Source organism: Scylla paramamosain, chromosome 10 (genome assembly GCF_035594125.1).
Source record: "Scylla paramamosain isolate STU-SP2022 chromosome 10, ASM3559412v1, whole genome shotgun sequence".
Taxonomy (NCBI): Eukaryota; Metazoa; Arthropoda; class Malacostraca; order Decapoda; family Portunidae; genus Scylla; species Scylla paramamosain.
Window position 1 is genome coordinate 11,060,001 of NC_087160.1, and position 12,490 is coordinate 11,072,490.

The window sequence follows — 12,490 nt, forward strand, 5'->3', positions numbered from 1 at the left end:
TTTCCCTGTGCATCGTGGAAAACCCTCCACAACATGGTACAACAACAACATGGTACAACAACTTGGTACAACAACAACAACTTTCGTTGTTGTTGTTGTTGTTGTTGTTGTTGTTGGTGGTGGTGGTGGTGGTGGTGGTGGTGGTGGTGGTGGTGGTGAAGGTGCAGGTGGTTGTCGTGGTGATGACTCGTTGAATGTTTCTTCATCTCATCTAAATGGTTTAAATTACTCGCATAATGAACTTGTTTTCCACTTCAAGTACATTTCCTTTTATTAAACATGATAACGAAATTCTCAGTATGTCTGGCAAGCCGGTGTGTGAGTACAGAGCCGTGACATTTCCCGAGAGGGGTTTTATTGGTGGGACAGACTGAGCCACGGGGAAGGTTGAGGTGCCGCTGTCACCTTACTGCACACCGAGCCTGAGGTGAACGTGCAGCCAACGCCAGTCATAAAATAAGGAAATGTAAAATTGAATAAAATGCTTTTGTAGAAGAGAAATCGGTAAAGGTGATTGATGAGAACCAAAGTGAAATCTGTAATAAAAAGGAAAAGGAGGAAAAGGTTGCCTCGCTCCAGCCTGACTTAGACTCGCAGCCCGGGCAGTGTTGGGCGCTTGGTGCGAGACGGAGGGGAGTTTTTGAACGGCACCCAGAGGTAAAATTGTCTGAACAGTCATGTATGTTATAACGCGAAGGAAAGTAACATAAACTCACTCGTATTTTCTTGACGGTTTTCTTTGATATATATTATGAAAGAAAAAGCATGGAGTTAGCAGTGATGAATGTTTTCCTGTATTGTTAATGCGCTTGAGTCAGGTGACGAGACTTTGTGTTGGTTTTGCTGCGTATTGATGTCTCCTTCCCGCTGCGTCGTGCTTGTTGTGGTAATGAGACCGTACCAAAGGCAGATCCATGTTATTTGCAAGATTCTTTTTAGATTAGAAAAAAAAAAAAAAAAAATCCATTAAAAAGAGATGAGGAAAAGAATGTTAGCACAGGTTAGTGTGTGTGTGTGTGTGTGTGTGTGTGTGCAAAAGACAAACGGGATCATCACTAACACAGGGAAAGTCTAACAAACCATGACCCTAAACACTAACCTGCCCATTCCCGAAACCACGCACCCTCACCCCTCCCTCTCACCCTTCATTACCCTACCCACCTCCCACTGCCCTTCCCACTTTCCCTTATCAGGCGTTCCCTCTATCCTCTTACCAGCCCCTCATCCCCTCCCTTAATCAGTCCCCTCCCGATCACCCCTCTGCAAGCCCTCCCTACCTCACCCCTCCTATGGAAGCCTCCCATCCGTACCCCTTCCACACGTCTCCCATTGCCACCCTTCCTATCGTCCCCTCACTGCAAACAAAAGAGGTGGTGGCTATCCGTGAACGGCACAAAACGGCCTCCTGAAATTAAACCCCTTTTTCAGCCGTAACGATCAGAGAACTGCTTGAACGCCCAAATACAGCCGCATTTCCGCCAACACATCAGCTCCTTTTACGAGCAAACCCTTCATTGCTCGCTGGTACTCCTGGTCACATTTTCAGTACTGTGGGGATAACGATTGCCACGTCGAGACACCAGCCAGGAGGGGAAGGAGGCAGCTGGGACGTGTGTCTGTCCTCCCGGCACGCTGGTATTACCCCGAGTGCTCGTATTACCGGCCCTTTTTTCCTACCTTCCCTCATCATGCAAGGCACACACGTGGGGGAAATGAGGCTGAGCGTGAGGTGTGTGATTCCTGCTGTTATGAGAGCCTCCCAGAGTTCTCGGTGTAGAAGCCTAGGTGAAGCCAAAGGAGGTGTGACTCAATGCACAGTGCGCCTCGGAATGAAGAGTTTTGTGCCGCAGAGATTTAAAGTAAGGGATTTCAGCCACCCACACTACCCCCCCCATCCCTCCCTCACTCCCTCCGTGTTACTTATCACCTGAAATTACTGTTTCCGAAGCGTGCTCGTAACTTTTTCGTGCGGTGCGTCTAATTTTAGCGTAGACTTAACCTCGGGCAAATTCCAGGGGGTTTTGTGGGGTAATGTTTTGCGACACACCTACACGCCAAAAACGTCCACCAAAGTTGTTTTTCCGGCATCGATCAAGCGAGGTCGTGTCTTGCCATAAATCACAGGTGCGGGGGAAAAAAAAAGGTAAAAAAGATAACGTGTATTTTCAACTGAAATTCCTGAATACTTGTCGTGTTCTGTTGTGTATCAAGCTGTATATGTGTGTGTGTGTGTGTGTGTGTGTGTGTGTGTGTGTGTGTGTGAACCACTGTTCTATGAAGTACTTCAGATTATTTTCTCGATATAAGTAATTACTGTGGCTGTTTTAGGGAACCAATAATTTTGAAGAGAAACGAGGAGAGTGTTCGCAAGCATTAGGAGAAGGAGGAGGAGGAGGAGGAGGAGGAGAGAAGGAAAGCTGCGGATGAGTAATGATGAGTAATAAGAATCGAGAGAGAGAGAGAGAGAGAGAGAGAGAGAGAGAGAGAGAGAGAGAGAGAGAGAGAGAGAGAGAGAGAGAGATAATAATAATAATAATAATAATCAGAAGAGCGATGCGAAGAAGATGAGAAGATGAAGGAAAACAACGAAATAGATAGATAGATAGATAGAGAGATATATATATATATATATATATAATATAGAGAGAGAGAGAGAGAGAGAGAGAGAGAGAGAGGAGAGAGAGAGAGAGAGAGAGAGAGAGAGAGAGGAGAGAGAGAGAGAGAGAGAGAGAGAGAGAGAGAGAGGCGCAATCAGAACGGGGAACCAAGGGCAGAGAAGGAGACGAGAAGAGGGACGGAAAGAACAAAAAAATGCTTGCAAAAAGAGGATGAGAGTCGAGGCGAGGAAGTAGAAAGAGCCTGATGAAGAGGGAGAGACAAATATTGAACAATACTCGAAGCAGAGAGGAGTGAGCGGCAGAGAGAGAGAGAGAGAGAGAGAGAGAGAGAGAGAGAGAGAGAGAGAGAGAGAGAGAGAGAGAGAGAGAGTAAATGATATACGAGAATACAGAAAGATAAGTATACACATTAATCATATACTCTTTTAAATCTTGCAAATCGTTTAATTTTTTACAAGGTTTTAGAATATTGTGTAGAACATGACAGTGGCTGGGGGTGTTCACGAAAAGTTGCGAGTTAAAGCTGGGAGAGACGACTAAACACACAGGTAGATAACGCTGTTTTTTTCACTCTTGTGTTGTCTTGTCCTCAGGTGAGTGTTGGAACAGCAGACGACGGGGAGGAGTCTGTGGATCTCCCCCTTCCCTCCTCACCGGCAACGTAAGTCTGTGTGTGTGTGTGTGTGTGTGTGTGTGTGTGTGTGTGTGTGTGTGTGTGTGTGTTTTCCACTTTAATTGGTAGTCAGCATCCAGTGCACTGCAATGTTGCTCTCCATGAGAACATTTATTACAACTCATGTCTAGATAATTTCGAACATGCTTCCATATGTGGTGGCCTTAAGTTTGAAATGTATACTTTACAAGTTCTCAGTCATCTGTGATGAGTATGTACTCATAATGTGTGGATGAGAGAGAGAGAGAGAGAGAGAGAGAGAGAGAGAGAGAGAGAGAGAGAGAGGAGAGAGAGAGAGAGAGAGAGAGAGAGAGGCCCGGCCCGGAAGACCCAGGAGTCACCACTGGGTCGAGCTACATTCTGATAAAGTAATTAGAACTTTGTGGGTCTTCAAAGGGAGGCGCCGCTGCTGCGTAGTATTATAGCCGAGCTGATGGAGCCCCGGCGGGCGGCCTAGCGGGGAAGTTTTGCCGCTTATATTTGACTCCTGCAGGAAAGTCACCGGGAAGAAAGGTCTGGGAATTTGTAATTAATTGGAGGTGCAAAATTAGAGAGGAAGGAATAATGATGATGAGGATGGAGGAGGCGAGAGGAGCGGCGAGGCCCAACCCCTGGTAATGGCGGCCTGCCCAGATGACTTGTGTTGACAGATGGGGCGAGGGAAGCCCAAGTCCAGGGAGATTATGCTCGCCGCCATTATTAGTCTGTTGGGCATGGAAATAGAAGGAAACCAGCCGCCGCCACACTGCACACACAGGCAGGCGGCTGAACGGGGCACCGGTGGCAACGCTGCGGATTTTTAAGAGAGCAAGATAATGAAAGTAAATTATCTGGAAAGCGGTGTTCAGGGGAGATCATATCGGGTAAATAGGGGGCGGGCGGCCGGGAATAGCAGGCAGCAGGGGGGCAAGGAGCGAGGGGCGGCATGTCGTTTAGAGGGCACGGATGGGGTGCCTGGGGCTGGGCGTCGCTGTAGTGCACCGCGGGGCGAGGCTGTTCTGTACGTAGGTTGACAATGTGCCATGTGTTCTTCTCTTAACCAGCAATATCTGTCTTCTTGGATGCCAGCTGTGCTGCAGAAGAGGAAAGCGTCAGGCAAACTATTTCCTGACTGGATGCGAGGCAGCTGACTTAGACAAGGCCCGGCGCGACGCATCCAATGACTGCAATTATTAGTGTGACTTGGTGCGTTATTTTCTCCTTTGGGAGCAAAATTAAGTGAGGTGACGGAAAGTAATTATAAGCAAGGTAATAACTCTGCGTGTTATTTTTTTAACCCCATAATGACAAACCAGAAATAGTAAACTTGATAAGAATATATTAATGAGAATCAGTGTGCAGTGAACCTTATGCTTTACATTATCCGCAATGTAACAGCGCGCGTAGTATCTTTCCATTGCAATACTACGATTTTTACTAGCTTTAAACTATGGAAAAAAATGAACAAATAAAAAAATCTTCATCCGGATTTTTTGACATCATGGCTACTCATGAACACAAGCGTAAGGTTCAGGCATGCATGTAGGCACAGCTGTATTTGGGAGCCTGGCAGGATGGGGCTTGAGGGAACCAACGCCCAAGGCTACAGAAACTCGAGGCCCTAGACGCCTAGACACACTAGGGTAAATTTTTTCCCCGAATATAATATTTCATAACAGTTTAATATTAAAAAGTTCGGTAGCTTTGAGGTGTAGGGGGACGGAAGGAGGAAGAGAAAGGAGACAAAGAGGAGGAGTGGGTGAAGGAGGAGAAGAGGGAGGGGCGGATGAGAAAGATGTCTGAGAGTTTAAAGGAAAGTGGCAGGAGGAGCAAAAGATAAGGGGAAATTCTGAGGGAAGTGATGGAAGAGCGAGAGGGTTTGCCTCCGTTAATAACACGTCCCCACTAACTCACGCCAGTGTGTGAAGAAAAAAGAAAGAGTTACATTGTGCGCCATCACCGTCACAGAGAAAAAGAGAGGAAAGAGAACAGAATGCAAATGAGAGAAACGCAGTAATGAAAAAGAGAAAAAAATATATCGAGAACATGAGTGGCGCACAGAAAACACAAGAAAGAGAACAATAACCCAAACTAAGAGAAATAATAAGAAAGATATGAGGACAAGGAACGTTAATACCGCGCAGGGAGAACACAAGAAGAAAATGCAGATAAAATAATCATGAAAAAAAAGAAACAAAATGGAATATGAAAACGGAGAGGCGAGAGAAAAAAAGATCTGAGAAAAGAAAACGTAACGCTGATGGGAGGGAGGAAAGAAGATGGGATGTGTAGAGAGCGAGAAGATAGAGTGGGAGGGTCGTAATTTGGATAAGGCGAGAGGGTAGACGCCTTAATATGTGACTTACCGAGATGAATGACGGCACTGCGACGACTTAAAGGAAGAAGAGGAGGAGGAGGAGGACAGAAATGCGAGGGAGTATAAAGTGACGCCGCTGGAGATGAAGTAGCTAGCAAGAGAGAGAGAAAGAAAGAGAGAGAGAGAGAGAGAGAGAGAGAGAGAGAGAGAGAGAGAGAGAGAGAGAGAGAGAGAGAGAGAGAGAGAGTATGAATACATACACATTTCCCTAACGGCTTTAAAAATAAGAATAAGAAAAGCACGAAGGGAGAGGAGAGAGAAAAGTGTAGCGCCGGAAGCGAACTTTAAAGAAAATGAATAACAAGAATGACGGTAAGACGAGAACAAGTCGGTAGAAGAGGAGGAAGAGTAAGAGGAGGAGGAGGAAGAGGGATGGGAGGAGTAGGAGCAAGGCACGTGTGGGGGGTGAGGAGAGAAGGGGCAAAGGGGTGTTATTAGAGAAAGGGGAGATGGGAGTAGTGTCTTGCCGGTAGAGAGAAAGAAAGGAAGAAAGAAAGCGAGAGAGGAGGGGAGGGGAGATAATTTTGTAATGAGAGGGATGGGGAAAGGGGAGAATAAGATGGTGGTAGGTGTTACATGCAGCATGTTGTTGTGGTGGGGGAAGCTGGAGGAGAAGGAGGAGAGGAAGAACAAGAATGAAAACATAAGGCAAAGAATAGACAGGAAAGGAAGAGGATGCGAAGGAGGAGCAGGGGTGAGAAGTGAGAGGAATACAATTAATGGAAACAATAACTAGATGAGGAAAGGGGAAAGGAGAGGAAGTCGATGGTAAAACTAAAAGGTGAGGTAATGAAAGGAAGGGAGGCGACAAGGGGAGAAGAGGGGTGACAGGAGGAAGGGGGAACAGAGGGGAGTGCCTAGATAGTGGAGGTAGGGGGGAGTAGCTGGTTCGTGTGAGGCGTGGAAGAAATGTAAATAAAGATGGTAGGGGCGTTGAAGAGAGAGAGAGAGAGAGAGAGAGAGAGAGAGAGAGAGAGAGAGAGAGAGAGAGAGAGAGAGAGAGAGAGAGAGAGAGAGAGAGAGAGAAGATGAGGCGAAAGGCACAGTATAGTATAGGAAAACGAAGCGACGGGAGGTAGGGAACCAAAGAAATGAGAGAGGGAGGAAGTGAGGCAGGGTAGCGAGGGCCAGGAAGTTTAGGGAAGGAAGGGAAGGAGGGTTGGACCGTGGTTGGCGAGGAGGAGGAGGAGGAACATGCAGGCTGTCACTCAGGGGTAACTTGAGACCATCACCCAGATGAGTTGGTAATTACCCCCCTCCTCTTCCTCTCCCTCTCCCTTCCTCTCCCTACTCCTCCTCTCTCTCTACTCCTCCCCTCACCAGCCAGTCCTTCCTCAGCAGTATTCTCCTCTCGACTATGTTCTCTCCCTTCTTACCTTCCCCAGTACCTCTCTCTGTGCCCCCAACTCCTCACCGCCTCTTTCTCCATACCTTCCCAACACATCTCCATTCGCTTGCAAACTTTTCCCGTCATTTCTTCCTCATTACCTTTCCCTCAGACCTAAACTCTTCTTCCATACCTTCCACAACATTTCCCGTTTCGTCCTCAAATCCTTTATATCGTCCCCAGTTCTTATTTCACTCTCAACTCCTCAAATCCCTCTCTCACTTTACCCTCCTCCCTCCCTTTCGTTCTCTCTCAACTCTCGCCACACCTCCCTTATCCCCCTCCCCTCTCCCCCTCCTTCTTTATCCCCTACCCATCCATGCTTCTCTCATCCCCTCTCCCCTCGTCCAGAACCCCTGTCCCAGCATGATGCCCCTGTGCCGCTTCATCCCTCCTCTCCTCCCTCCTCCCTCCATCCCTCTGCTCCACGGAGTTTAAAGCTGGCACGGTATTGACTCCCGCTCGCTGCTGAACCATTCTTGCTTACCTGTAGGCCTATCCAGTTATCTCACCTTCATTGCACTTCACCCGCGGTCTCCGGTAAAGGCGTAAACCCGTCATCAGGAACATCCCGCGGTTCATCTGGTGACGTGGTGGTAGTGGTGGTGTTAGGCTGGTGACGTGTTGTGGGAGTCGCCTGATCTGAGCGGCGGTAACGTGATCAAATGGTGGGTGATTAATGGATTTTGTATTATGGGATTACAGAGATGCTGGTCTCGAGTTACAGAGGGATGAGTGTGTGGTGCCGCCGCTGCGCTGTTCCCCAGGGAGCCGCAGGATGGGGTGCAGTGAAGAAGGGAGCGTGTCGAGGGAGGAAAACATTGCCGTGAGAATCTTTTGTTGAAGCTCGGACTCTTGTGAAGCCTTAAGCTCCATTAGTTACAGCACGCCTTTAAATTGAACCTGTGCACCCAATATAAAGATTTTTAACACTTTTTTCGACTTTGAATACCACTGTTGCACTAAATGAAGCCCTCAGCTCCATTAGATGCACCGAACCTTTAAACTCAGCCTTTTAGCACCCTGTATTGATTATTGAACAAACGTTGAACTTCGCAGACAAAAATATCTTACGTACTCCCTCTAAAATTAGGACATGGAACCCAAATTGTATCTTAAATCCCTCATATTGGACCCAAGAGCCAAAATAGGAGATCAGACAGCTATTCCTTATATGTATAGTCTGAAAACCCACTTAAGAACACCAGGTATCCCACACTAAATCTCAGCCCCGCACGTTGAACCCAAACACCTCATGTAGAACCGTACCGTTGGCTGAGATCGTCTTAGGGCGTAAACTGTAGAGGGGAAAATAGGAGGGGAGGCGTGGTGAAGGCGGAGGGCGAGGGTGAGGAGGCACCTGGTGGGAACACTGACAGACAGCCGCTCTAAGACTAACACGACCAGGTGCATTATCCCCGTCTGAGCCCATTTCCCCTAATTATAGATAGCGTCCTCCACCTGTCGCAAGAGTCAGGTGCGTTGTCCGTCAAGTGACATGCGAGGTCGCTCTCCGAAATGTGGCGGTTGCCTTTACCTTCGTCGCACGACTGAGCCCAAAACAGTATCGTGCAGGTGACGTGGCTGAGGGCGACAGGTGTTGATTGTTTTGGCACGAGGCAGGTGAAGGACAGGGTGCTGGGTACGGTCGTGGGAGGACAAGAGGGTGAGAATAGCTTCCGGTAAGAATACGAGTATGCTCCATTCATTAGGTTAACATTGGTTTTCCTTTCAGCGACTGTAAGCAAAAAAATGTAAGGTGAGAAGTACACATATCATCAGGCGAAGCAGGAATGTTAGGTCCTGTATCAGGGTTATGAGGGACGAGCGTGTTGTTGATTGATTAGTTTACTTACCTGAAGCAGGAAAAGACAAGCAAGGTCTGGTACATCCTACGTGTAAGAGAGACCGGCTTAGGAAAAAAAAAAAAAAAAAAAAAATATATATATATATATATATAATATATATATATATATATATATATATATATATATATATATATATATATATATATATATATATATATATATATATATATATATATATATATATATATATATATATATATATATATATATATATATATATGAAAAAGAGCCTTTCACTGCCGTTATAAAGAATTAGGATGAGAAGAACCAGAGAGAGAGAGAGAGAGAGAGAGAGAGAGAGAGAGAGAGAGAGAGAGAGAATGGTCAGTTAAGTATATCATCAGGCGAGGTATAAGAGTTAGCTAGGCCAGGTATGAGAACAATATGGACAATGATGCTTGTATGTATTGATGTAGTGTTCATATATACTTACCTATAGTAGTGAAAAGATGAGGTGGGTTGTGAGCTGTAGTATACTTGGCAGGTGAGACAGAAGTGGACTGTTCCAAGAGTGAGCACAATGGCGGCAGGAATACGTATTATTATTGGTTAGTTAGTATGCCATCTGCTTAATTGTATTGGCCAGACACAAAGATGTCTAAGGTTTAGCGTACATGTGAGATGAGGTGAGAAGGGTCCAGGCCAGGTATAAGGTCGAAGGGTACAAGGATACGTTTAATATTTACTTATGCTGAGTGGCGACAGACAAAAAAGCGATGCGAGGTGCCGTACACATATCATCAGGCGAGGGAGGAGGATGAGCTGTGCTGGATATGAAAACATCGAAGGAGAATACGAATTGTTGCTGAATTAGTTTATCACTCAGAAACAAGGAAAGACACGCGAGTTGAAGCCGTCAGGGGGACAGGTGGATATGAACTTGGCGGCGTCACCTGGTCACCTGGTGTCAGCAGGTTACAGGGGGAGAACAACATGCAGCAAGGGAAGTGTGGGAACTGTCATCGGCAGAATGGAGATTGTACCAAGTGTGGGGAACAATAACTGCACGACAGCAGGTGTGGAGCAACCGTCGTGCCCCCTCCTAGCAGATCTACCCTCACCCCTACTCGATAATGGTCGTTTTACCTGTAGAATCCTGTTTTACTGCTCCCTTAATGGAGGATTCGTTGTGGCGTTATTGCTTCTTTATACGAGTCGAGCTGTTATTTCCCTTGTTATTCTAAGTTCATTAGCTGGTTTTATTCCCTCAAAATTGTATGTTGTTTTTTGTATGTGTTGATTCTCTCTGGACGCAGGTCGTTAGTGGCACTGAGGGCGACGCCAGGCCCATGGCGGTGACGGAGCTCGATGGTCAAGGCGGTTATTAAGGTTTTATGACGCGACACTGAGATGCTAGGCGGTAGGGGAGTATTGATGTTGATGGTTGTGGTGGTGGCGGTGGTGACGGTGGTGATGGTAGTATAAATATGATGGTGTTGATGGTCATGGGAGTGTTTGTTATCGATATTTTTAGTGGTGTTATTAGTTAGTGTCTTACTTCTTTTTTGTCCTTTCTTCTCTTTGTGCTTCCCTCTTGTTCAGGATGATGAAAGTGTTAATGATAACAATAACATTAATAATAATAATAATAATAATAATAATAGTAATAATAATAATAATAATAGTAATAATAATAATAACAATAGTAATAATAACAATAAAATTAATAACAATAATAATAATAATAATAATAATAATAATAATAATAATAATATTATTATTATTATTATTATTATTATTATTAATAGTATTAATTATAATAGTAATAATAATAATAATAGTAACAATAATAATAATAATAATAATAATAATAATAATAATAATAGTAATAATAATAATAATAGCAACACTAATAACAATAATGAGTGTTGTTATTAGCATTATTAGTATTCAGTGACTTGAAATGTAAATAAGTATAACAGGAGGACCCTTGCCGCCGCCCTCTTCCTCTCTCCCTCTCATTGATCGCCGCCCACCAATGTATGGATAAAACTCCTCCTTGTTGATACATAATAAATTCCCGCCACACACCGCACAAAGACCTCGTGACGGATGGCACCGCGCTCTTATTAAACCAGGTGTTCGTACCTTATGTTAAATGAGTCTTCTTTTCTATGGTGGGCAAATTATTCATCTCCTTTGTTGAATGAAATAGACTGTTTCTCCCTCCAACCAAAACAGAGTTCATGCTTTTCTCATACCATTTTCCTTTTCAGTAAAGCTTATATTTCCTTTAACTAACCCAGATGTTCCTGCCTTATTCCAGTGACCTTTTTCCTTCGTTAAGCCAAATATTTTATTTATTTATTTATTTATTTTTTCAACATATACATGCATTCCTCGTTCTTTCTAAACCCGCCAATACTCACTTTTCTTAGGACCAAATACTTCTTCCTTTAATTAAATCAGTTATCTCTTGAGTCTCTTCCTCCATGGAATTTTTTCTTTTCTTCCCTTTTCTTTTTATTAAACGAGGCATTTCTTTCCTTTCTCTCAAGCTTGGTAATAAATCCTTTTAACCCAGCCAGGTATCGCTTCCCAGGCATTCCTTCCTTCCTTCCTTCCTTCTTTCCTTCTTCCCTCCCTCCCTCCCTCACTCCTCACTCCTTCCTTCCTTCCTTCCTTCCTTCCTTCCTTCCTTCCTTCCTTCCTTCCTTCCTTCCTTCCTTCCTTCCTTTTTAATGCGCATGTCAAGCAAGACGCGCCTGGAAAAAAAGACGAGAAGATGGATTTTAATTTTCCTTTTCCCTTCCTGAGGTTTTTCGAAGAATTTGTATTATTTTGGTGGAATTTGTAGAAGAAAACTGTGCCTTGATGCAGCGTTTGGGGCCGGAAAAGAGAGAGAGAGAGAGAGAGAGAGAGAGAGAGAGAGAGAGAGAGAGAGAGAGAGAGAGAGAGAGAGAGAGAGAGAGAGAGATCTGCAATGATTTCGTATTAAGCCGCTGATCAAGAAATAAAAGAAGAAGAAAAGAGCCTTCACTCACTTACTCAAAATTCAGTCATTCAATCACTGACACACACACACACACACACACACACACACACACACACACACACACACACACACACACACACACACACACACACACACACACACACACTCAGTCAGGCACTCGCTCTCTTCACTTCCATGCGTAAGGGAAGCTTTACATCAGAAGAGTGGCAGGCGGGTGGGCGTCCCAGTAGATATTGTACACTATTGATTGTGGTGCCGGGCGGCCTGGGAAGCGAGAGAGAGAGAGAGAGAGAGAGAGAGAGAGAGAGAGAGAGAGAGAGAGAGAGAGAGAGAGAGAGAGAGAGGGTGGGGATTCAGGGTGATCAGGTTACTAGTGATGAGGTGGAGAGAGGCCACAATCCATCTGTTCCTGTAGGCCTTAGGGACTGAATCTCTCTCTCTCTCTCTCTCTCTCTCTCTCTCTCTCTCTCTCTCTCTCTCTCTCTCTCTCTCTCTCTGAACAGCCTCTGTATAGATAATTACTACATTGGTCTCGGTATTGTCAGCAACCTCTGAGTCCATCTTCACAACTCCCACCGCTCCTCTCCCCTCTACCTGTCACCGCCACCACGCCTGCGCAAACTCTACACCAG